Genomic DNA, 27,882 nt, shown 5'->3' on the forward strand with positions numbered 1-27,882 from the left:
GTCACCACTCCGTATCTCAACCAATCCCACGTTTCCTCTGGAATTGTGAAGAAGAAAATCCAGTCATCATGAATCACCTTCAGCTTGGGAGGTTGTAACAACATATATTGCAGCCCCATGGCTGACATTTTTTGCTTGACAGCATGAAATGATTGTCTATGCAATTGTACTGCTCTAGTGTTATCCGGGTAGGTACGGATTCTTACATTGCCAAACCTTGGATCTCCCTGCTTCTGGACCGTCTGTAATATCTGAACTTGATCTCTGTAATTCAGGAATTTATCAATAATTATTCGGGAGGGGTCCCAGACTGTGGCGGCGGGGCCAGTGACAAATGCACCCATTGCAAGATAATGAATTTGGAGAGTTTGGCATTCAAGAGCTTCGATTGTATCCCTTCTTCCAAGAAGACTTCAGGACCTCCCCACTCTTCCCCCTCTGGGAAGCCCATGAACCAAAGGTTATACCTATGTAATCTTCCCTCCGCATCCTCCATCCTGTTATTCATTTTGTTCGAGAGGGCTGCAAGGGTGTGCCCTTCAAGGGTGTTTCAACTGTTATACCTCTTCCCTAAGTTCGGTTACCTCTGTCTCCATTAATTGTTCCTCCCCACTGTGGATACTCCACTCTCAACAGGTTCATGTGTATTGCTATCGCCTCCACCTTGACCTACACCACCAGTCCAGTTGCCTCAATGGCAATCAATATCTAAGTCCCCGTGGGTTCCGGTGTGTTTGGGAAATGGGCCTCCTCCATCACCCGCTGGTCCCCACTGGCCTGTGGGGCAGTGTATAGATCCATTTTCATCTGGTGCGTGGGACATGTAGCCTAACCTTTGTCCATGATGCAATATGATGGACAGTTAACTATAGTGCCTCCTGCAGGACCCATATGTGTAAGTGTGAACAGTTCAGGTAGGTAGTAGCGCTTTCCCATTTGCCAGCAGGGGAGGGAGAAGAGGAAGAAGGTCTGCCCTAAAGCTCACAAGCAGTGTATATAAGAGTACAGGGGCGACTCTGCGTCAAACAGTGGCCTTGGATCTCCACATGTCATTAGCTTCTTATGGGATCATTCCAGCACTGCTCCCTCTAGGCGGGCACTGTGGAAACTTTCACTGCCTGGGCTATGGGGGCTTGGGCCCGTACCACAGCACTCATACAATGCCATGTACTTATTGCTAGGAATGTCTCTAGGCGGAGTCGCAAAAATCAAGCACCCTTCTCAGTGGAGCCCTAGGGTGCATCTGAGCCTGCGATACCACGTCTCTCTCCGTGCTCACCAGTAAGAGGCCCCAGTATGGATGCAGCACTGTTAGTATTCTGAATGGGCAGATTGCATATTCCTGTGCCCTCCAATATAGCACCACCTTGCTGGCAGTCTCCACGCCACCAGACACAAGTAGAACATGGGAGAGGGTCAAGAGGCTCCCCTTCTCTCAATCAGTGGGCCAGCAGCCATCTGTGTGCACGAAGGGTGGGCCCCTGAGCCCTGCAGCTGATCAAGAGGGGCTCCCTTCACTCCAGGCTTCCACTTCACATCACTTTGCACGGGCCCACAGCATCTCCGGTTCCTCTATTATCATTCTCTTTGAGGCAGCAGATCAGCGGCAGCAGGCCTAAGCGAGCAACCCTCCCCTGCATTTCTCACTCCCATGGGCAACGAGTCCGAAGGACTCCATCTAGTCTAACTCAGCAAGGGGAGGAGACTAAAAGGAGGGGAAAGAGCCCCTCGCCGGTGTTCCATGTGTTGCGCCGCCAGGTCCTGGGTATATTTTGTGGTGCCAAAGAGGAGTATCAGGGGATCCGGGACTGTTTTAATTGGTATTAGATTGCGTGAATGCCAGCTAGATGTAGTTTCAATAGTCGACCTTGGGAAATACAAGGGTTGTTTCAGCTGTCTGGTGTTATTTGGGTGCAGGAATGGTTTGAGTTTTATAACCACATACTAGAAGACTCTGACTTTAGGTTAAATTTATTTTTGAATAGTAGGTCATTGAGAGATGTGAGTCTATCTAGATGCCCAGAGATTTTGTCTTCTTTGGAAAGTTGGGAGAAAACCCATCACTATTGAGTTTATCAGTAGGGATTGGTTTTGTTCCAACTTTCCTAAGTTCATCAAGCCATTTCGCATTCATTTTAGACTTGTGGGAGTGTCTGATTAGGAGGTATTCATTTTAAAGCAGATTAGCAGTCATCCAGTTGTGTATACTTCAAAAGCATAACTTTAGTATGGCTAAGCCTTTCATAATCGAAATTGTTTGGTAAATTTGGTTATTCAATGTATATTGGTGTCCTAATGAATGGCCTTGTCTTTTCTGTTCCTTAAGATTCTCAATGGATGGCTCATGCACATATTGACCAATATGTGGACTGCAATTGATCTTTGTGGGTACCCTACTTCTTTTGTGCAGTCTTATATGTATTGCTCCCTATTCTGGCCACTAAATTTTAGTAGGTGAAAAGGAAATCAAACTACAGCTTTTGACCTGTGGTGCCCTTTGGTGTCTCTGATAATTTATCAATTCTAAAGCTGCATATTAGTTAAGAAAAATAAATAGACAGGAAGTGAGATCACCAACTTCGTAGTGGACGTTGTCACGGATTGTGAGGGTGGCTTTTTCTTTGCTGCATGCACTATGGAACCTGTATTGGTATGGGGCAATGTGACTTCTTTTTTCAGTATGTTTGTTTAGCTCAACAGGTTCACATTTCTCTGACCCTTGTCTAATCAAAAGGAGAACATTTGTTCAATACGTTTATTTAGATGAAGAGACTCACATTTCTGAAGCATCTTGCCTAATCAAAAGCTTTGTTAAAGATCAAAAATGTGATAACTCTTCAAAAAATGGGTTTTTTAATACAGGTGTTATTTGGCCAGGGTGAATGTGTGAGGGACAGCTCCTTCCCTCAGAGAAACATTCTACAGCACCAGAGGCTGTAAAATATTACAAAGCACTCCTTGAGAATATTTAAGGGATTTCCATCTTTATGACAGAAGGTAGGTTTTAAATCTCATAACATTTGATATGGTGTCTCCAGTGGTTGAGGAGAAATAATTTCAATGCACAGCTTAGAGTGACAGTAGGGGATTGACAAAAGATAAGGTAAAGAAGACTTTTAGGTGTTTTATGATATGTAAGTTCTCTCGTTGACTGCAGTCAATGTAGGACATATAGGTGCCAGATGGATGTTTGTGAGGTTTTCTCTAAATTATATTATAGTGGGTATTGTTTGGAAGTATTAAAGAAATTCATGCAGAGTTAAATAATGCAGTGGCGCTGTGTTGTGCACATGTAGTTGTATGGAGTTCTGTTTATCCTCTAAGGCCAGGACAGAGAGTGTTGAGGGGCGTATTATCTGAGAGAAATGTTATTGGCAGGGGATATCTGATTATATCCCATATCAAGGCTATTTTGACCTTGATTTGTCTTGTATGTTCTGTTGAAGTACTGTGGGATGTAATTTTAGAGATAGGGAATGTATTGAGCATTGCTATAGCTTTTTACAAGAGTACCTATGCTGCAATGGGTGGATGTGGTTCTTCTAATGAGTGTGTTCAGTTTGGACAGGCAATATTTGGGTCTGTAAAGCATAGGACTGTGGTGTCATGCAAATCTGAAATGTTCTCATTATTGTGTTTTTAGGGGAGTTGGGTTATCCAGGGGGATGAAAAATAAGCACAGAGAAATATGTAAATCTATCGAGCAAGATCAGTAGATTCAATTGAAATCATTTAGGTTTTCGAAAAAATCGTACTTTACCCATCCTTTGGTGTTAATGTCCCAGAGGTGAAGCCTTGGACTCTCGTCCTTTTGTTCAGCACTCCATTACTTTCCATGGAGGTCCACTCCCTAAGAATAACCATACTTATATGCATACACTATATGATACTCTCATTCTTTGCTATGCTGTCTCTATCAGACACTCCCCAGTGGTTGGTCTGAGAGCCCAAGCTATTTAGTAACAGACTTATGCTCACCTTGTACTTAGGTACCAAAAAGCATTTCGATGTGGTTTGCACCCTAAGAATATCGAATGAAAAGTAATAGGGTTTATTTTTAAGTTTATGGTTCTAATAGTAGTGTTTTGTGACAATGTTTTATAGATAAATGGGTGTAATCGTCTAAGACCAAAAACTGCAAATTACTTTTTCTGCATATTGACAAAAGCATGTTGAATAAGTCAACGAAAAGAAATACTAAAATATGATGCCTTTTTCTACAACGCTCAGCCCCATTCCAGAACCCAAACCTCTGGTAAAGTCTGACATTGTTTTTGTTTCAGTCATTTTCCAGCTTCAACTGGTTATTTTTGTAGGTAAAATGAAACAAAAACGACATTTATTTTTATGCTTATCATATTTCTGGTTATCGATTGCACTACTGAAATGACCTCCTGGCTCTAAAAAAAGTTATACCTTGAAAATGACAACTCATACACTTGGAATACTTCCTTGCTATGTTCATTCTCAAGTAGTGTGTTCTCTTAATGTTATGTATCATCAAGAAGAACTAGTCTAAGGGTACGTGATAATGAAGGAGCTGTATGTTGTAAGCTGAAGAAAAAGAAAATAACTTTTATTTTTCAAGAAGCCCGCACCCACCAACCTTGTCGGTGGCATGCTTCATCAACAGGCCCACCGAGTGACACCGAGTGTGTCCTTGGTGTGCTACAATACCTGGTTTACATTTTACAGCGGAGCAGGTATTCTTACTGAGTGTGCAGTGTGGTGGTGTGATAGTGATGTTAAAAACTGTACAGTTGTCCCATTACCAACAGGGTTTTCTTTAATGTTTGGGCCACTGGCAGTATTAAAAGCAAGGCAATGGATGTGTGTGGAGTGGTAATTAAGAACTCCTACATCCAAAAGACAGTCTACATGTTTCAGCTAGGCCTTTTTTGTAGGTAAAATGAAACAAAAATATATTTATTTCTTTTTTTCCTTGAAAATGACAACTCATACACTTGGAATACTTCCTTGCTATGTTCATTCTCAAGTAATGTTTTTTCTAAATGTTATTCAGTCTAAAGTTGGAGTATAAGATTTATTGATTTTCCACATTTTAGCTGATATTGCCTATAATTTGTAATCAACGTATTTTAAAGAAATGTTCCCCTACGAGTTTTTTAATATTCATTTATCTTTGTCTGTACCTCCCTTGCTCACATTCCCACAGCTCTTCATCGAGTGGATCCATAAGACTTTAAAATAGCCCAATCAAATTAGAATGGACCTCCTAATAACGGGGCTGAGAAACTCTATGAATCGTGTCCTTGCCCTCTTTCTGGCCGTAGACAGTAATTGATCGCACTTTTCAAGGAGAACGTTCTCATTGTCACTGCTGTGGAAATGGCTTTATGTGTACCTTGGTCAATGAAAGATCCAAAATGCTAACAATTAACATTTGCCTTTTTTGTTACCCGCCAAAAGGAAGCACGTATTGCAGTGCAAAACAGATTGGTGGACATGTAATAACACATTTGTTATGCCATGATAAACTGATGGAAATATATTTTTCATCTTTCAAATGTGTGAAGCTAGTCTTTCAGGTTCGAGCAGCGCGTTTGTTTTGTGTCATTGATGTTGTTTTATTATTCTAACGCCCTGCAGTCTGTCCATCAGTTAATTGTTTTGTCATTTACATCCAAACCAATGTCCAGACACAGACTGATATATGCAAATTCACGAAAGGTGTCTTTAATCATAAATTACGATTCCAAGTTCAAAATCGAATTCATATGTGTTGACTCGGGTTACCTTGAAATGAGCAACAGTTCAACTTAAAACAGTTTAGGTTTTGTTCAGCAAGCCCGAGAAGAAGCGCAACTAAAGCTACTTTTCTTTTAAAATACATTCACTTTGTGTTGCAGATGAATGTGCGTATCCAACATTGTGTGTTTAGGTAGACAACGTGGTTGCTTAGTTTGCTGTGAGTAAACACATGAATACATTGCCATTCATAATAAGCGCATTACCAGTCAAATGTATACATGACCAAATATATTTTTATAGTATGTAAAGTGAGCAAGGGTCGGTAGGCCTCATGTCTAGGTTAACTTTAAGCAAAAAAAAGGATTGCCTTCATGCAGAGTCTACTGTGTTGTCGTCTTGATTAGGCCTTGTATAATAATAATGTATTTAACAGGAAGGTGAGCTCAACATTCTTTTCCCAACTTAAAAACCAGTAAAGCACAAGCCCCACTGGCTTTACAAAATAAGTTTAAAAAAAATATGTTTTGAAACATGTGAGTCTGCTAATGGAGCATAATATCTTGAGATGCCAACCTGGTGAATGTCCAGAGAGACTGGCTCTTCATCCCATAGGAACAATGATGTAGGAGATGTTTGACAACTTATTCCTAATTGTTGCAAATAATCCTTTTTAATAAAAATAGTGCTTATTGTGTAGATGGATTTTCAAAACAAAACCCCACTTGAAGCTCCTATTACAGCCAGTGGCGGCCGACACAGCTAAGCGTGTTGCGGTGCAGCAGGGCGGGGCGGGACGGGGTGAGGTGGGGTGGGAGTGGACAGAAGTCGGCAGATGAAGGAATAGGTATAATTAAGTGAATAAATAATAGCTATTCTGTTGTCTGTCAACTCCCCCCCACTGCGCCCCGCCCCACTGCGCTTACCTGAGCCGGCCTCCGCTGATTACAGTATAGAAAAGTTGGGGATAAAAGCGGCCCACAGATAAGAAAGAGAGAGGGTCAGTCAAGCAGGAAGTCAGTCAGCCAGTTGTAGTTGGATTTGCAAAATTGGGTAAAAACTGTACCTGAAGAGATGTGTTACAACATGCATTTTTTAATTATAAGGTTGGATGGGTGTGTCCTGTCTCATCTCTAAGAGACAGAATTATATTTAGATGGTTCAAAGTTCAATGCAGTAGAAGTTCGTGCACCTCACATCATATATAGCGGCTAGTGCACATTCCAGAGCCAACATCTGCAATTGAAGAAGGTGCTAAAGTGTGATATACAAGGCTTTGTTGACAGTTTTTATGTCCAAGAAGAAGGCACTTTCACTTGGCTCTACATGTGCAAAAAGTGACCGTTAAATAAAGTGGTTTTTATGGGTGACGTGATTTCCTGCACTGCTTGTAAAGTATTTGGATTGAATGCACTGTGCACGTCTTCAGCAAGCAAGCCTTGCTTTTACTGTTGTTTATGATGTGATCAATCTGCGCACAAATAACAGAGTGCGTTTGAGTACTTAGGAATGAAGGCTTTGGATTTTGCAATTGTTTTAGATGTGCTGTTCATTCAGAATCCTAAATTGCACTGAGGTTGTTTGACAGTTTATAAAAAAGCAGAAATGTAAAAAAAAAAATCTGGTTTGAGTGAATTTTTAGATTCATGGTTAATTAATCGAAACAAAAGACACATTAGTGCTAACAAGTCTGAATGCTTGGTAGGTTCAATTCATTGTATCGGTTCGATAATAAACCTTAGGTTAAATAAGGGTACTTAGTGATCCTTTTTTTACCTTAGACAGACGTGACCATGAATATTCACAGCTTGTGAAGCTTTCTGCGTGTAGGCTATGTTAATTCCAGACCCATCACAGAATAGAGGAACTATAATATTCATTCATGGATGATATCTAATGTAGCTCCAATTCTTGGTGACATAGATTCGAAAAGCACCAATCCAACGTGATTTAGATTTGAAAACGCATTCATCTTTCATAATAGTTATTGTATTATTGTTCTGTTGTCAATTATACCATTCTTATTTATGTCCATTTTGTTTTTCACTATAACAGAATAAATAAAATCCTTATTCATTCTTAACAATCTTCCCTCTGCATTTCTGTGTTACTATTCAAGGGAGTTCGTTGATAGATAGGTTTCTACCATGCAAGTGAAAAGGCAAAATGTTGATAACTGATAGTAAAGAGGAAAATGTATATGAGTCTACATCTCTAATCCTCACACCTTCTTTGTAATCATACCCCTAAATAGGAAAATAAAACATTATACTATGTGTTTGACTGATTGTATGATTTTGATTAATTTTATATTGAAGTCAGATGACTTTCTTTTATTCTTAGCTCATGAAAGTGTGCACGTTTATATTTATCATGAAAATTATAAAAAATATAATATGACTGGTTCACAAAGATTTTGCCAGGACTGAGCGTCACTTAATCCTGTAGCACTACTTACTTACAACAAAATTCCAGCAGTACACCAATTAGAACCACTGGCTTACTTCTGCCTTACTCCTGTAATTCAGGAGTATGTGAGAACTTCGACCAGAGGAGGAAACAGCAAAATCATTGTGAATAGGGCCCAATTTGTTGTTGAACTTTACTCTTAATTTGTTCTAAAAACATGTATTCTAGTTTCTTTTTCTATTTCTATGTAATTAACTGTATTTTAGAAAAGGGTATTTTAAAAGATTTGGGAATCTTCTTTTGATACCAAAAAGCAATCTTTCCTCCGGTAAAATATTTTTATATATTAAAAATACATTTACACCACATATGATCACCATGTAATATCTTCAGATATGTATGCTTACCCTGTATTAGTTTGATATCTCGTTTTGTATATGTTCATTTTCTTTTCCGTACTTTTGGGTGCATTATTAAAACGTTGCCTTGATAAAACTGCATGCTGTTGCATTCAACTTTTCCAATGAAAAGCCTATGGGGCAGATTTACGTTTCCTGGCGCATCCCTGCAAATCAGCAGGGATGCGACAGGAAACTTGTCACACACATCTCAATCCTTGCTCCACCACAGATGCGCCCCATTTACAATGCTTCACTTTGGTTGCATGCGGTTATACTGACGGTTGGAAGAGTTTCCATTTAGATCCTTCGTCTCCCACAAACATTCAAATTAAAGTAGAAGACGCTCTGCGACATCTTTTTGCGCATTCAATCTTTATAATTTATCCATTCTAAAACATGTGGGTACCAAGACTCCAACCTACTGAAATAATTCAAGCTGAAGATTCCCTGTGATATTTGTTGCACCGGCATCTTCGATCGCCTTTTTAAACATCAATATATTATCTTTGAAGGCTACAAGACATCAGTCTACCAGGGTTTTCAAGATATGACTTGCATGTCCTGAGGATGGTTTCATCAACTCAAGATTAGAGACCGAAACGTCGACATATACGCTTTATCTGATTAATCAACAAATCAACTGTGAACAGGCAGATAAGCGCATACAATTGTTATAGAGAGGCTTTGTTTGATTGCTACATCTGAAATATTCTTCCTGTAACATTGTTATTTATTCTGTACCCTTGGCTCAAATAGATTTTTGAGTATTAAATACTATATTTTTTCATACACACCTTCTCCTCTCTTCTATATTGGATCACTTGAAGTGACTTATGTATATTGATTGAAAATTTGCTGACTGTTCTTTTGCACTATCGGTCTCATGTGTATAGGGCCGCCAAGTATTGTTTGTAATTCAGTTAGAAATATATAATAACAAAATCCCTTGAAGGTACTTATACCCTATCATATCTTTTGCTCAAACCCTCAAGGGTATATTGGGTTGCTCACTCTTTGGTTACCATTTACAATGCAGCGCATCATGGTGCAAGGAAATGCAGATGTGTGTTGCATCTGCTGCCGTAACGTTGGCACAGTGCTGGAGTTATATCACTGGCATGACGCAACTCCAGCATGGTGCCAACCCTGCCTATGTCTTACATGGTGTGTCAAGCCTTACGCCTGCTTCAAGCAGGTGCAATAATTTGACGCAGCGGGGTTGGAAAATAGACTGAGTGAAATTTTGTAGATTTCACTGAGCCACTTTTCCGAGGCGTTCCTGCGCTGGAAGCCCCCCCCCCTCATGCACCAGAATGCCCACATGAAACCTGTTGCAGGTTTCATGTGGTGCAACGTGACGCATCTCCCTAGATGCGTCACGTTGTAAATACCCAACAGCATGGCGCTGGCTTTTCGCCAACGCTGCATCACAGAAGTGACACAATGGCGGCGCAAAAGTGGCATACGGAGCTTGTAAATCTGCCCGCAAATCTTATTCTTAAGAATTTTCTATGCTGTGCACTATAGTATTACTACTAATCAGGTGCAGTTTCCTTCCTGGCAGCGTGTTACACCAGATTTGCAGCAGGCAGTGAGGGCCACTTCAGGCAACCAGCTTCCTCAATTCTGGATCAAAGAAGTAGGCATAGTTTCAAGTTGAGGGAAAAAAGTCTTCCAGTCGTCCCTTAACAGGTAGCCCCCAGGACCTCCCCAACATCCCCCTGGGCCCTACCACCCGGGCACCCCCTACCTCCCCCGGACCAAGACACTGCACATCAATGGCACAAAACCATGAACAAAAGCACCCGCCTGATGTCACACAGTTGCAACAACCAACATGCATGTGAGTACAGAAATTGAAAGTCCAAACAAAATATCACATTCCAATTTGTCTAAAAAAAACTATTTTGAAGAGACATGGATGGGCATCCCTGGACTAACTGTGAGTCGCAACCTGCAAGACAAAATCCAAGATAAGAAAGTGTGTCAGGCACCCATAATAGGAAATGGAAAAGAGTGAGAAAGAGAGAGAAAGAAAGAGACTGAACAAGGAGCTCAATGCCAATCGGGCCCTTGGCACATTCAAACATGCCAACTGCTGCATGTGTTACGTAATTGATGCACCCAAATCACAGGCCTGGCATCAAAGTCATTGCGAAGGTCACAGCACATTTAATAAATACAAGCAGTAGTCAGACTAAAATTAGGTATGAAAGCTCCCTTGTCCCAATACACAAGGCAGAAGGACAACTGAACCCCCGACCTTGGTCCTGAATGCGCTGGCACCCCCTGTTAGAGATACCGGACCAGCCTCCGACTCCCACAACACGAACTGCGCTAATGAAAGACCAACATGCCTGCACCCCACACACACTTGTTCCTGCACGAGCTACAGCTGCAAGGGATGCCCTTGACACATTGGTTAAAAACAACCTATACGTCCAAACGTTGCACACACATACAACTCATTGCCCAGAGCTGTGGAGTATCGTCTACAGAATTGCCGCCGGTCTGAGTATTGCCGGTGCTATGAGACCAACAAACGCAATGGCAGGCAATCCCGGGCACATGCACGACCCCTGTCACGTGGAACTGTACCATGCACAAATTCTGCAACTGTTGGGATCACTGCCAATGGCAGTGTTGTGAATCAGTTTCCATCTGAGGTTCCATCTTGCCTATGTCACCTGTGTCCAGCCCTGGTTCCACCGTCAATCATGCACATTTGAGTGGCCCATGGAAGTCTGCCTATAAAAAGCAATGGTAACAGAATTGGATTATGACTTGACAGTGCGCCCCCTGTTGGCCTACGAACAGGAGTGTCACTGTTATACCTGTGCATGAAATGCACTGATCTTTGGCATATGTACTGGCAGTTGTGCAGAGGAGATTGCACAACTCCTCATGTGCAGTGACCACAGGGAGGCACTCCCCTATTGGGCTGTGGTGCAGATTAGTAAAAAGGCATGGACAGAACACATCTGCCCAGACCAGTAAATGGATTGGCTAGTCCTGGTGTTCCTTGAACCCGACAACGATGTACCATTGGAACAGATTGCCTTTGAAGCTGCGCTCACACTCCTGGACAAGTAACTAAGCTCATGAAGCCACATCGGATTGACACCCACAGCAGAGGTCCCAACACCTTGTTGCATCATGGGGAATGCTCACATATCCCACCACAACAGTGGACATGTCTGCTTTCACCTGGACTCTAAATGCATGTGTGTGGAACTACGCATGTATACGCACACCTGTGCAAGGTGATGCCATGCCATGGTCGAAGCAGCACATTGTTTGTGGCAACATTCACAATTCAGACATACTGCTGGGGGTAGAGTACACACAAGGCAATGTAGCACAACATGTGACCTTGCTGGACCCTTTCACCTGATCACTGTCAGCAGAGCAGGCAGTTGGTACTGTCCGGTGTTACAACACTATGCAGATCCCATGGGCTGTGAGACGTGCCCCCTCACACGGGGCAATGAGCAGAGGCCAAACATCACATGACTCGTCCAGCAAGGCAAGGTGGGCTGAGACAATTGCCATCCATGATGATTTTGTGTACATGTTTTCCTCCCCATTTCTTGCGCCTCGACTTGTTCCCATTCTGCGTGTAAGTGTTTTAAGCATTTCCCTGCACGTTGTGGACCTTGCCTTGTCCGTACTGACATGCACTTGCCAATAAAGTCTATGCAATTTTCCTGGTGTTGAACTGTGGTGAGAGTTGTTCAGATTGACAAATCCTGTGCCACAATGAGCATCGTCCTTAAACAGGGATGGACTGACTGACACATGTACAATGGGGGCAGGTCCCTTTTTACAGCTCCACCTCCTTGAGCCGGACATTGTGTTTAGGATAGTTGCTGGCAGACCTGTGCGCTTACGTGTCTCCAGCAATGTGAGTATGGTGTCCAAACTCTGGCCATGTGGAGTAATGTTATACATCAAAACAGGCTGTGTCCACACAGATGTGTGTGAGTAGGTATGCAAAGTGACGTTCTGCAGTCACATGTGATGGAGGACACCACATCTGGCCTGCTACCGATTTTGTCCTTTCTACACACAGCCCTATTTAAGAAATTGACATGTGCCTACGTTGGGGGGTTGCGAGATTGTTGTTCATGTTCAATGAGGCCACAGCTAGTTCACACCTTCACAGTCATCTAATTGACCATGTGGCTCAGGGTCAAACATGCGCATTGATGTAATTTAGCAGGGTGTACCTTCTTGTGTACTCAGTTGTCCCTGCATCCATCCATAATTTCATACTTGAGTGAACATAGACATGGCACATCAGTGTGATTTCAAATGTTTTATTCACATTCTGGTGAATGCCTGAGCTGGAGCTGTGCATGGCCATGCTATGCTTACATTACATGGTAGCACAGTGATTGACCAATCAGAGTCCGTTGTGGATTGATAAGTGAATTGGAAGAGGTAGTGTGCAGTCCGCTGCAGGATTGCTGTGCGTTCGATATGGCAGTCCATGTCGGGGTCCAGGTGAATGTCACAGAGTGTTCCGGGGGTCAGTGGGAGGTGTTGTCCCTGTGCATGATGCATAGGGCTGAACCAGGCAGGGACAGGTAAAAGGGCAGGGATGGATGCTACTACCTCCTTCCTCACACAGTAATTACCATCCACATCCTACTACTCTGATACTTCTTCTGTGTCCGGTGTGTCCTGTGTTTGTGGTGGTGTAATGGCTGCATCGCTGTGTGCCACTGACACATCAGGGTGTGAAGGTGATAGGGCTGCATCCCTGTGTGCCACTTACACATCAGGGTGCGAAGGTGATAGGGCTGCACCACTGTGTGCCACTGACACACCAGGGGTCGGAGATGTGGGTGTCAGAGTTCCTGCAGCAGTTATCTGGGACAGGATCAGTGGCAGCAATGGCAAGATGAGGAACTGCAAGGCATGGAAGATCTCAGCTACATCTTGCTAGTGTTCAGCCGTGGCAGCCATACTACCAGCCTGCATCTGCTCCATGGTCTTCATTGTCCTGCACATCTGTGCCAACTCTGTGCTGTCCTCGCTGGTGCCTGTCTGACTAGGCAGTTCCTGTATCCGAGTAATGGCCCAGGTATGTCACACAAGGATTGTCAGGGAGCATGGAGAGGACAGTGGCTGTCCATTAGGGACTGTAAGTGACCCCTGATGGGGCTCAGACACCCACATATGGCATCAAGTTTGGCTGCCATGAGCTCAAAACACACCGCAGCTGATCAGACATCTCCACCTGACAACCCAACACACGGCGTTGGAATTCCATGTTATGTTCGGGGGGGCCCTGGGTGACAGCCGTGGTGGTGTGCGCCTCCTGCTGTGTGGTCTGTGCTGGGCTGTTTTGCTCCTGGGGTGGGGTGCAGAGGCTATCCATTAGCCATTGGAGGGTGTCTGTGTATATTTTCAGGTTGTCCTCTTCATCATCACTGATGAGATTTGTGGTTTGCTCTGCAGTAGGTGTTGATTGTTCCTCTACAATGTGAAGGGGAGATGCAGGTTAACAGAGTGTCCCATGTATGTTCTCACTTTGTAGATGTTCACATACAGACTGCATGATAATGTACATTGTGACTGTTTTGGAGGAGCTGGCTATTTGATGGGAGACAGTGGACATTTCGACTACATGAAGGATGTGATGTTGTACTCGTACATTTTCATCACACAGTGTCAGGCAATGCCAGATGTCAGTGGCCAGTTACTACGCACAAGCGGAACCTGTTGTGTCCTCGGTCCTGTGATGCAGGTGTTGTACTTTGTACCACATTACTCTCAATGTTGATGTGCTGTGATTGCTATGTGTGTGTGCTGCATTGTGGGAGAGTCACCCCTGCATCTCTGATTTCGTGGACCCTTATCCCTTTTAGGCAATGTGCCTTTTAAATTTGTGATTTTCGGGGCCTGAAATGTTTGCGACTTGGGTCATTTGTTCTCTTGGACAGAGTTTGTGGTATTGTGCATTGTTTGTCTGCTGATGCGTAATGGACGACATGGGATGTAGGCGCATGTGGATGTTGCAGTGTGTGACCTGCTCCGTTACGGATGTGATCCACACTGGGCCACCTCAGTGTCATGTGGTGCACCGTGTCATGTATTCTGACTGAAGCCATGCTATCGGTCATGCAGTATCACTTGCATTGACAGTGTTGCTAATAGAACCGCAGCTTTGCTGGATTCAGCACATGTGCATGGGTAGGTTGTGTAATTGGTGATGGGGGGGCCCTTTGTGCACATAGTGGATGGGGGCCTAATTGGTATTTCAATGTGTGCTGCAGTGTGCTAAGGGTATCAGGGACATGTTCCACTATCATTGTGCATGTGCAGTGTGCTACACATGATTTTGCATGCGTGCCATTGTGCCCATCTCCCCGCCCTCACAGTCCCTGGTCATTACTCACGCTGTTGCTGTTGAGTCAGGTCATATAGAGCTGTGTCCAGACCCCCAACTCCTGTAAACGTCTCCACACTGGTGACTGTGGCCACCATTTCCTCCAGCTCATCCAGCTCCTCCTGTCGCACAGGACTCCCACCTCCATTTGTCGTTGCTGCCTTCTGGTTGGTGGCGAGTTTCTGTTTGGTCTGGCTTTGCACGTCATGCCAGCTCCTCCACACCTCCTCCATTGTCCTCCTCAACACTCCGACTACATTGACGTTGTTGACGATGTTCTGCCATATTTCTGTTTGGGTTTCCAGTGCCGCAGTGGAGGTGACAAATAGTTGTTGGTAGGGTTCTGTCACCTCAGTGATGATGATCCGTTCTTCCTGCAGACTGAACCCCATCTTCCTCTTCCTCTTCTCCTTGCCCTTCCCCGTACACGTGGTTCCTGGCTGGTCCTCTGTGGGGCTTGTGGTGTTTGAGTTGTCCTCTGCACTTGGTCCGGGTGCATCCATGGTGCTACGCAGTTTGATTTGGTTTTGGTGTGGTTTTTTTGTTTTTGCTTTTATAGTGCATTTTCCCAATGATGCTTGGAAATTACAGGCCTGTCGCTGGTTGTCATTGATTTGTGTATTGAGATTTGGGGCATCTCAACTTTTTTGACATTCATGTTTTGCATTTTCTGTGCATCGCATTGAATTTTAAGCGGTCATATGGCGCGTTATCCTGCTACTATCGCATATGGTGCCGCCAGGTTGGGAATTGGACGTTAAGACAGTGTTATTTTCTCGTGTTACAGTGAGATATGCAAAGTTGTGTTAAGCTAAATTTGCAATGGTTATCCCACGTTCTTGAGAATATCCCCCTATGTTTAAAAGGGAACTGCTAAGACATTAGTCTGCCACTGACAGGTGATCCTAAAGCAAGCTTATAATATTGCTATTGACATCACTCTCATGGGTACTTCAGTGTGAAAAACAGGCTGTGATTACAGGTACATCCCAGATCTAATGGAAGCTCATGAGTACATAAATATAAACCTGGGGTGATTTTTTGTAACTGTGTGAATCGCAGTGTCTTGTTTGTAAAAACCTTTTTATTATATTTATTATTTAATGGCTCCTTTCTCTACTAACATGTTATCTCGTGTTAATGTATTTTCTGTTTTGATGAATTGCATTTAACTTTTAGATGAGAAAACAGTGGTATTGGAATGTCCTCTATCAATGTACAATTTTTTGTATGTCCAATGTTTACCAATGGTGCATTTAACAAATCAAATGATAATATATTGAGAAAAAAAGATATTTTTGGGCTGAAGAAAATAGTGGGGTTGAGAATTACTTCACTACTTCTGAATCTGAACTACTACGAACCACTTTAGCCCATAACTTGTAAACAGAATTGTAATATCTCCTGCAAACATTAACACAAGATATCATGCTTGGCACTGGAAACATTGGTCTGCTAAATACCTCTTAAAAAGAAGCAAGCAGGACCAGCCATTCTGAGTCACACAGATCTCTAAGAAGCGCAACACGGTCACCTTAATTTTCCTTTCCTGACCAATTATGGACCTAATCACAACTTTTATCAGTAAACATAGGTTTATGGCAGAAAATGCATTTTGTATGCCTTTTAAAAATTTACAATTGTATTCCTGGTGGGTGTAAATGTATTTACGTCTACAGATTTATCTGCCACAAGTATTGAAAACTCCCTAGTTCTCACTGCCATTCAAGTGGTCAGAAATGGTCGTTCCAAAGCGGGGTTTGCCTTCCAAGTTTTTCAATGATCACAAAAGTACATTTCTGGGCATTCAAAAACTTCAGTCTGACCTCTTTCCACCACTCAACTGGTCATGGGTTTACTCCAGCCAAAATACGCTGTTACTTCTTTGCAGGAAAGGAAAGGGAAACAATCACTCTAAGATTAGCTGGGGTCTAGGGACAAAGGTTTTTCCTTGGGGAATAATGCTTTCACCACCGAGTAAAAAGTATGGAAGTGAAAAAGTCCCCCGAGGAAAAACGAAGATGGCGGACTGAGGACGCCGCCCGGAGCAGCCTGAATACGCAGCTCCCACTACTTTACAAACGGCGGATAAAGAGACTGCTTTAAACGAAAATTCGAGCTAAATGGACACTTTATTTCAATAACTGAAAAACGCTTTTACACTGCTACAGAATTACCTGGAATCACCCTCGAAAGCAGAGGGGTGATTGCCGTCGGCGGAGAAACGGATGCAGCTTCTGACTGCAGGAGGTTGCGGTAGCCGCGAGTTGTGGGCGGAGGCAGGCTGTGCTCGCTGGACTCGCTGGACGCTGTTGTCTTGGCAAGGCTCTTCAGGCCCGGACTGCGGCATACTACTTCGCGTGGGGTGCGTGACGAGTGCCTCTGGTTCTGACGCCCGGGGGGGGGGGGGGGGGGGGGGGGCCTTCAACGCAAGGTAGCTTGGTTTGCAAAGCGATTTCAATTAAGGAAATGACTCCGAAGAACCAACCGCGCAGCACCAGGACCACAAAGGGTGCAGTAAACGATGAGGAAAGCAGTGCTCAGGGGGCCACAGCTGTCAGTAATGCCACGGGAGAGAAGAGATCGGCGGCGGAAAAACAAAAGACGCCAGCCAAGTCCCTCTGGAAGGAAGTAGCTGGAACTGGAAATGGCTCGCAGAACCTGCTCGTTACAGGGAAACAAGATATGGCTGCATTAATGGCTGGTAAGCTACAGCTACCGCGACCTCCTATGCTTACTGCTGGTGATAAAAATAGCTTAACAAAAGCAAAGGGTGCCAATGTAAATATAGATTCTGCTGCTTCAGTTAATTGTTCAAACAATGATGTTATAGCGCAAATGAACAAGGATACAAATAAGAAAATGGTGTATGATACGGAGAACATTAAATATGATGATACTACCACAGGCGTTGATACTGATGTAGAGGCTTTAGAATTGCTAGAAGAACGTTATGAAGCAGACAAAGCTGACAATTATAAAGAAAAAGATAAAGCACAGTCACAGGTACATGTTCCAGACTCAGAGGGTATAGAATTAATACTGACTACGGTCACAGAGCCAGATTTAAGTGGCGCTGAACTCAACAATTTGCCTATTCAGATGAATCATGAAACTCTGGCTGCCCAGGAAACAGAAGTGCAGAGGGATTTAATGAGAAACAAGTGGAGTCTAATGACGAATATGAGGAATTGATTGATGAAGAAGAGAACTTTAAGCATGGGCGGATTTTGCGGATCCACGATCCGCGGATTTTGCGAATTTGCGGATCCACGATCCGCAAATTCCGCGGATTTGGCGGATTTGCGGATTTGGGGCGGGGCTTCCATGCGAGTGCTCAGTGCAGTCACTGAATTTGAGCATCAACTAGTTCGAGCGACCATGTGTGTGTTACTATGCAATCGCCCCGACGGGCGCAGGGGTCCCTTGAGTGAGCTGTCCATCATAGTGGGTGAATGGCGGGCAGACGGTGCAAACCGCGAGTGTGTGGGCGGGGCCAAACCTGCAGGGCTACCATGCGAGTTCACACATGCTTCTTGTGTGTATAAAAGGTCTGAGAAAGATCAGTTCAGCAGATGAAGAGAAAGAAACCCCTGGTCACAATAACAGCACGGGTATTGTGCTCGTGAAAGTCAAGGAAGCAAAGGCCTCTATCCAGCATCACAGCTGATTTTCCACGGTAGAGTTGGGAAGAAGGCACACCTGTCCAGCCTCGACGACGCTCACGATTGTTTTTGGGCTAATGAATGAGTCACTGAATTTGAGCATCAACTAGTTCAAGCGACCATGTGTGTGTTACTATGCAATCGCCCCGAAGGGCGCAGGGGTCCCTTGAGTGAGCTGTCCATCATAGTGGGTGAATGGCGGGAAGACGGTACAAACCGCGAGTGTGTGGGCGGGGCCAAACGGGCAGGGCTACCATGCGAGTTCGCACATGCTTCTTGTGTGTATAAAAGGTCAGAGAAAGATCAGTTCAGCAGATGAAGAGAAATAAGCTCCTGGTCACAGAAACAGCACGGGTATTGCGCTCGTGAAAGTCAAGGATGCAAAAGCCTCTATCCAGCATCACAGCTGATTTTCCACGGTAGATTTGTGAAGAAGGCACACCTGCCTCGACGACGCTCACAATTGTTTTTGGGCTCACAGGAAGGGCATGTTGTAACTATTTTAGGATGGCGCCGGCAAGCTGCCGGTGCCATCCTAAAATAGTTACAAGTTGACAGGCCAGCCAGGCTTCAACTTTTGCCCCCGGAATCCGCCGCTCGCGGATTTGCAAATTCGCGGTAAATTTGCGGGAGTTCGCGGATCGCGAATTTACCAAAAATTCGCAAAATCCGCGAGCCGAACGGATTTTGCGCTCATACTTAGAGAACACTGGGGTGGGCTCTTCACAGGATGATTGGAAAACAGTGTCACGGAAAAAAGGAAGAGGGAAGGCTAAAAATAAACTAAAAAACAAGAAAAATACTAATCCTTCTACTCTTTCCTCTGCTATAACTTTTGCTAACACTAGAGGCAAACCAATTATTGACGATAGTCCTCTACGCAAGTGGACCCAAGCCAAAGGAGGGGTAAAATCAATGGCTTTACGACTGTCAGGAAACAGCTCGATGGGGCTACCAACTCCATTACAAGCTGACCAAGATTTGGATAATGCAACTCCGTCTAATCCTTTAAGTCAACCAATTTTGGATAATTCCATGGGAACAAAGAGCCCCCAAGAAGATATTAATGTCAGAGAAGGAACTAACAAAAAGGCTCTCAATCCTAATGATCTCGCTGTCATGGCTGCTACGGCTAAGGGAACAGGTCACTTTGTGAAAGATACGCTTCAGGAGGCAGCACCACCTGACACACCATTGGTGGAGACCCCGTCTTTGGCTTTAATCTTAAATATGCTGACCGAACAACGGCAAGAAGCACAGCAATATTTTTTGCAACTTAAAGAGGACAATACAAAAACACAAAATTACTTACTCAAGAAGTGGAGGAGCTACAACACAGAGTCATGCAGATAGAAGAAACTTCGGTCAAAACTGAGCAGAAGGGGGCGTGGCTTGGCGGGCGAAGATGGCGGTCGCAGCCTTGTAGAGCTCCCGCCGGCCCGGACTGAATCCGATCATTTATCCTGACCCCCGAGCCCACTGTTGGTGCCCAGTGCCTGTACTCGATCCGGTGAAGTCTCCAGTCTGCATTGGTGTATGGATCCTGTGATTCCTCCCTTCCTGGGATCGAGGGGAGTCGGCGGCAGAGTGCGGCCTGGTGGCCGGCCGGAACCGGGGTCCTCGAGTTTCGTGACGCCTGGTGGCAGCTGTGACCTGGCGGGTGCGGGTGGCATCCGCTACGCCGTCCTGGGCTTATCTCTCCGCCAGCGATCGCCTGGAGTTTGAGGCGGAACCAGCGACTCCTACCCATCGGTTCTTCCCCTGCACGACCGGCGAGTGGTGGCGGCGTGGCCGGGCCCTGCGACAGTCTGGTGGCGGGGGCGACCGGGGCTGGACTGGTGGTCGGCTGGCCCCCCTGATCCGCCTCCCCTGGCTAGGCCCGCTGGATACGGCGACCCATGGACCGCGGACCCGCTGATTCCTCCTGACATATCCTGGACGGCTGCCCGTGAGGACGAGTGTGGGTGCGGCCTGTCCTGCTGGGGTGACGCCGGGGCCTCGATTTTCGCGACATCCGATCGCAGCGTCCCTCCCCGGGGCCTCATCTGGGCAGCCCCGTTCCAGTTTTTGCGACAGTGCCCGAGAGTGGTGTGGGCCCTGCCCGGCGCTTGCCATGACCAGGGACAGAGGAGGTGGCCCGCCCAAGCATGGACCCATAGATAAATTCACAGGGCCGAGTGGTGGCGCTGGGGCGACCGGTGGCAGCGGCGGCCCCGGGCCGGACAACGCAGCTATCCTAGCGGCCATAACCCAGTCTCGGGACATGCTCGATGCCAAGATAGGCGCGGTCGGGGCAGATGTCACGCTCCTACGCCAGGACCTTCGCAATGCAGTGGAGCGGATTGCTGGGGTCGAAACCCGTGTCACGGAGACTGAGGCGGACATTGGTGGCCTAAAGAAGCGCCTTGCGGAGGTGGAAAGCGTCCAGAAGACACTGGCGGCCCGAGTGGAGGATGCAGAAGGGCGCGCGCGGCGCAACAACCTCCGCTTCATTGGTTTTCCGGAGCGGTGCGAGAAGGACAGCATGGAGAGGTTCCTGACCGGGTGGCTGGAGAGCTGGCTCCCTGAAGGGGCGTTATCTAGGTGTTTCGTGATCGAGAGGGCCCACAGGGCCCTGACCCAGCGGCCGCCGGAGGGTGAGCGCCCGCGACCGGTTATAGCCCGCCTGCTGAACTATCATGACCGGGATGTTATCCTGCGGGAGGCGAGGAACAAGGGCTCCCTCGCCTTTGAGAACCATACCATTATGATTTTCCCGGACTACACTAAATTGGTGCAACAACAGCGGCACTCCTTCATGGACGCTAAGGCCAAGCTCCGGGGCCTCAAGCTCCAGTATTCGCTCCTGTATCCAGCTCGCCTGCGGGTCGTATACCAGTCTCGTACCCACTTCTTTGACTCGCCAGAGGAGGTGTTTCGCTGGACGGATGAGGCAGTGCGACTACGTCCCCACGCCCAACCGGGACTGGACCCGGGCAGGTCTCCAGGTTCGTCGCCGGAGCGGACACAACGCCAGCCCAAGAAGGGCCGACATCGGAGGTCTCGCTCCAAGAAAAGATCGGCTTCCGCCTGTGCGTCGCAATCGGGTGGCACCAGGGACTCTGAACACTCCGATGCGGGCAGCTGAACACGGTTGGGCCTCCATACATTCTGTCGGCGGCATATGGACTTGCTCTGCCTTGGCTGGTGAGACTGTTTTACTTTGTCCTTGATGTACCAGCCGGCTCCCATGTGGAGACTTCAGCTATAGACATGGGGACACTGTGTGGCTCGGGGGGTACCTTATACGGGCCTCAGACCCTCACGGATGTGAGTGTTGTTGGGGGGGTGGTGAGTGTGCGTCTTGGTGGGGTTTTGGGGATCCATTGGTATGGCGGGCCCTGAGTCCTCTGTTTTGGGCTCGGGTCTCTCCATGCCGCGACAGGTACTTCACTGTTTTCTGAGGTATTGGGGTGGGGGGAGTGGGGTATGGGGGGGTGTTTTGGTGTTGCACTTGTTGTTGGGGGGGCTCTGGGCTGGAACGGGGGGGTTGTGTTTGCGGGCTGGGGGGGTGGGTCCACACGTGTCGGGGGCTGTGCTTTTTGTCGTTTTGCGGGTAGCACCTGGGTGGGAGGGTGGGCCAGATCTTGAACTGTGTGTCGATAATGGCTAGTGCTGCGAGTGTGACTCCTTCGAAGACCCTGCGGGTGGTAACGTGGAATGTGCGGGGTGTCCTGGATAAGATTAAGCGGGGGGCTGTGCTGCGGTGGGGGAAAAGGGAGATGGTGGATGTTCTTTTGCTTCAGGAAACGCACATGCTGGGATCCAAAGCCCTTAGCCTCCAGAGGTTCGGCTACCACCAGGTCTATCATGCTGGCTTTACAAGGGGCTCGAGGGGGGTGGCCATACTGATTCATCGTAGGGTGGCCTATGTCCACGAGAAGCAATGGATTGACCCCCAGGGCAGATTTGTTTTTGTTAAAGGCCTACTGGGTTCCGAGCCGGTGGTTTTTGGTAGTGTCTATGCCCCTCCCCCCCTGCAATGGGCACTGTCTGAACGGCTGTTTGCGTTGTGGGACGAAATCCCCGAGGTCCTGACTGTGGTGGGGGGTGATTGGAATGAAGTCATGGATGTGGGCTTGGACCGCCAGCGGCGAGCGTGTGTGGTACCTAACCCCCCCCCCGCGGCTGCCCCCACCCGGTTGAGTGCAACGGCGCGCAGTATGGGCTGGGTCGATGTGTGGCGGCATTTTCATCCCGCAGTACAGGCCTTCACGTATGTATCGGCGGTGCATGGGTCATTCTCGAGGCTTGATTACTTGTTTGTACCCGGGGCCTGCCTGAGCCGTGTTAGGGACGCCTCGATACTCCCCAGGGGCCTTTCGGATCATTCCCCTGTCCTGGCCACTCTGACCCTCCCTGTTAAACGGCAACTTTTTCGCTGGCGTATGTCCGCCTGGCAGTTGCAGCGGCCGGACTATGTGGCGCACCTACGGGAGGCGATCGACCACTTTTGGCGCGAGAACTTGGTGGGGGGAGCCGACGCTGTTGTAGTGTGGGAGGCGCTGAAGCCCACGATCCGGGGCATTGACATAACTTGGTGTGCGGCCACTCGGCGGAAGCACCGGGAGGCCATTGTGGCTGCCGCGGCCCACGTGGAGGAGTTGGAGCAGCGTGGTCGACTTGGGGGTGAGGAGGGCGTGGTGCGCCAGCTCCTGCAGGCCCAGCAGACTTACTCCTCGGTCCTACATGAGGAGGCCCGGCGGGCGTGGCTCGCCACGCGCAGTAGGGTATATCAGTGGGGCGATAAGTCCTGCACCATGTTGCATAGACTTTGCCAGGCGACCTTCCAGCCCCTGGAGCTACCCGGTCTCACGGCGGGGGATGGCTCAGTCATAACCGACCCGGACCAATTGGCGGCCAGCTTTGCCCGCTACTACGAGGCACAATATGCCCCTCGCGATCCGCTGAGGGAGAGCGGGATTGCCCCGTACTTGGATGCTTTGCTCCCGCAGGCAGTCCCGGAGGAGACTAGAACGGCCCTAGAGGTCCCACTTACGTCCGAGGAGCTAGGGGAGGCCCTTGGCCAACTGAACACTGGGAAGGCGCCCGGCCCTAGTGGCTACCCTGCCGAATTTTATAAAAAATTCCACGTCCAGCTGGGACCCCACTTTCGCAATGCGCTAGAGGCAGCGCGGTCTAGGGGCGAGCTGCCACCTGACTGGCGCCATGCTGAGATTGTGGTCTTTTTGAAGCCTGGTAGGGCGCCTGACCGTCATGATTCATACAGGCCTATCTCCCTCCTCAACATCGAGGCCAAGATCTTGGCGAAAGCCCTGGCGAACCGCCTTCTGCCCCTTATAGCCGACCTGGTCCACCCCGACCAGGCCGGGTTCATGCCGCACAGAGCCACCCGACACAATATCCGGCGGGCGCAGGCAGCGATCGACGCCATGAGTGCTAGGGATGAACAGGCCGCACTTCTCCTTGCGGACATGGACCGGGCCTTTGATTCGGTGAGCTGGGCGTATCTCTTCACCTTATTGGCCCGCCTAAACCTCGGGCCGGTCTTTCTGTCCTATATCCGCCTCCTGTATACCAATGTCACGGCGTCGGTCCGGGTGGCAGGCGCGGTCTCTGGACGCTTCCCAATCGGCCGCGGTACGCGCCAGGGTTGCCCGTTGTCCCCATACCTATTTGCCCTGGCCATGGAGCCCCTCGCGGCGCGGGTGCGGCTAGATGCCCAGCTGCGTGGCTTTGTCTGGAACGATACTCTCACAGATAGAATTGCACTCTACGCGGACGATGTCCTCCTGTTCCTTACGGATCTGCGGCGCTCTGGCCCTCGAATCCTGGAGATCATGCGGGGGTTTGGCGAAGTCTCCGGGCTTACCCTTAACCTATCTAAGTCGACCCTGTGGGTTCTGCATGGCGGAGCGGTGGCCGACGATTGGGCTGCTGATCTACGAGTGGCGACGGACGGCCTGAAATACTTGGGTGTTTTCCTCTCGACTTCGCGGGCCGTGGCCTGGACGCGTAGTGTCCTACCGGTGTGGGAACGGGTCCAGACGGATGTTAAAACGTGGTCCAGGATGCCGCTTACGATCTTTGGGAGGTCGGCCATCTTTAAGATGGTGGCGCTGCCGAGACTGCTGTACCAACTCCAACATTTCCCGCACCCTATCGGCATGGAGTGGTTTCGCCAGGTGAACTCTGTGCTGGGCCGCTTCCTGTGGGAGGGCGGAGCAGCCAGGGTGGCCCTCAAGACATGTTTTCTATCCACCTACTGTGGTGGCTTGGCCACGTCTGATCTCCTCTCCTACTACCAAGCATCGCATCTGCTTGTTCTTAACGATTGGTGGTATGGAGATAGGAGTGATCCGGCATATGCCCTGGAAAGGCATCTTATGGGTGACCATACGCTCCACACCGTTCTATACTCGGCGCGTATACGCCGTGGGTTGCCATCGGTGACAAGGGTGGTCTTTGCAGTGTGGCGGCAGTCCTTGCGCCGCATGGGATGGTGGGGCAAGCTGACGGCGGAAACGCCGCTGTGGCACAACGGTCTGCTTCCAGAGCTGGCGACTCTGGCTGGGTTCGAGGGTTGGGAGACTATTGGGATTACTCAACTGGGTCACGTCGTGTCCGGCGCAACCCTCAAGTCCTTAGCAGACCTCCGAGTGGAATTCCAAATGCCTCAGTCCCAGTTTTTCCGTTACCTACAGCTGCGACATGCCCTCGCCCCAAGCATGGCCGGCCTTGACTCCCTTCCGGAGTTTAGCCCAATTGAGGCGAAAGTCTTTATGGGCGACCTGGGAGACAAGAAGGTTTCCAGGATCTACCAGACTCTGGTTATTCACTGCTCGTCTACTCTCAGCTCCCTCCGGGAAGCCTGGGAAGTGGACGTGGGCACCCTGGACGAGGACGACTGGAGAGAGGCCCTGGAGTCTCCCCGTGGCACCGCTATCGCGGTTCGGCTCCGTCTCATACAATTCAAGTATCTACATCGTGCCTACTACACACGTGAACGACTGTGGAGGGCTGGTTTGATTGAGTCATCGGAGTGCCTGCGATGTGGGGAAGTGCCTGGCACCTTGTTGCACACAGTGTGGTCATGTGGTCGCCTGGCTGGCTTCTGGAGGGGTGTATGGAATTGCCTGGCTGAGGTCCTGGGCTGGGATCTTCCCCGTACCCACCGGCTGGGCCTGCTGCACGTCATGGACGGGGTTGGGGGCAACATCTATAAACGTCACCTATTGCTTCTGGGCCTGGTGGTGGCTAAGCGCGACTTGGCTCGGGCCTGGAAATCTGTGAGGGCCCCCCCCCTGTCGGCATGGAAGGCGGGACTGGACTACTTTATGGGTCTCGAGAAACCAATTTTTGAGGCGCGGGGCTGCCCGCGCAAGCACTTCAAGATCTGGAAGCGGTGGGCTGACTATCGTGGCCTATCCTTGGAACCCCCGGCGGAACCGGAGGAGGACATTTGATCGCAGCGCTGTCTCTGGCCCTAAAGGCACATCCCAGGTTGCTTCATGCCTGCTTCTCTTATATGAACCATCTCTGTGTTGCCTCTGTACATGTGTGGAAAGGGGGGGGGGATAGTGGGTACGGGGGGGGTGTAGTTGGGGTTGGGATGGGTAGTTGGGATTTTAAAGCTGAGCTTCATTGATACTTGCTTAGTATTTCTTGTGTATGTGATCCATACATTGATCTTGATGTGGTGACCTTGGTGTGGGAAGGTGCCTCATGCTTGTCACTCTTTTGCTCAATAAACTTGGTTGTGAAAAAAAAACTGAGCAGAAAATTTCTTGCCATGATGAAGAGATTCGGGCCCTACAACTTAAAATCGAGGTCATGGAAAATAGACAGAGAAGACAAAATCTTAGACTTTTTGGGGTTCCAGAGGGCGCTGAAGGGGCAGACACTCGGGCTTACATAGTCAAGCTTTTCCAACGTGCATTTCCGGATCTCGCCGACTGTGATTGGGACTCTCAGTTACAAAGAGTTCACAGATTACCACTAGTTAACAGAAACAAAGGAAGTACATTCCCTTGCCCATTTTTGATCTATTTCAGAAATTTCTTACTGAGACAGGCTGTTTCTCTAAAAGCAAAACCCAACTCCCCCATTGTCACAGAAGATGTGACTTTCTTCGTCAGGTCAGACCTTTGTAAGACTACCACGGAGAGACGATGGAATTTACGTCAATTAATCGACTCCTTTAGAGCCGCAGGGGCTCAGGTTTTTTTCCAAGAACCTGCGTGCTTAAAAGTTACTAAATCTGGTCATACGTACTTTCTTAACCAGGTTAAGGAGGCAGAAAAATCGCTAATGTATAAGATACAAGAATTACGAGTGTTGATTCCACACGATCATTGTCTCAAAGGGTCTGACTAAACTGACAAATCGATTACATTTGTAAGGGGGTACGGAATGACATATTTAATGTAGTAGGAGAGGGTCATGCGGATGGCTGCACCCTCAAGAGGCTGTCCAACCAACGGCAGCAGGTATAAAGGGGGGGTGTTTTCCTACAGTAACGGGGGGGTAGATCAGAACTGGGGAGGGAGGGAGTGAGGGATGGGGGGAGAAAACTAAAAATGGTATGACAACAAGTCAAAATGAAGATACAATTATATTACAAAGAAATAAAACTAAAAAGAGTGATAAGAAAGGGGCAGCGATTCCTGATTTTTTTAATACTCAGGCCTGAATAATAAGACTAAAAGAAATTTAGTTTATCAAGAATTGAAAATGTGCGATGCACAGTTGGTTTTGCTAATTGAAACACATATCTGCTTTAAAGATAAAAAACTTCTGAATCAATTGGGATATGAACTAGTGGTTTGCACAACATTAAACGCACCAATAAGAGGGGTTGCAATATTAAAGAAAAGACAATTGCGGGGGGAAGTCATTAAAACTGCGGCAGATAAGGGGGGGGCGATGGGCAATATTGCAAATGCGGATAGAAGATTGTATTTATGTTTTTTGTGCTATATACGGGCCTAACAAAGATGAGCCACGCTTATTTGACTGGTTGAACATAGAACTACTATCATGGGAGGGCGAGCTCATTTTGATGGGAGACTTTAATTGTGTATTAAACTACCAACAGGATGCAACGAAGAAAGGGCTATCCTCACGTAAGCGCAAAGCAAGAGCAGCAATACTGGAATTAGCAAAAATACATAATATAAAAGACACATGGTGCTGTCTTTATCCAGGTGTACCAGGATACACATATTATTTGTCTCCTCATAAACTTTGCTCCAGGATAGATTTGGCGTGGGCTTCAGACGAACTAATGAGCTCAGGACAT

This window comes from Lissotriton vulgaris, chromosome 2_1 (genome assembly GCF_964263255.1).
Source record: "Lissotriton vulgaris chromosome 2_1, aLisVul1.2, whole genome shotgun sequence".
Lineage (NCBI taxonomy): Eukaryota > Metazoa > Chordata > Amphibia > Caudata > Salamandridae > Lissotriton > Lissotriton vulgaris.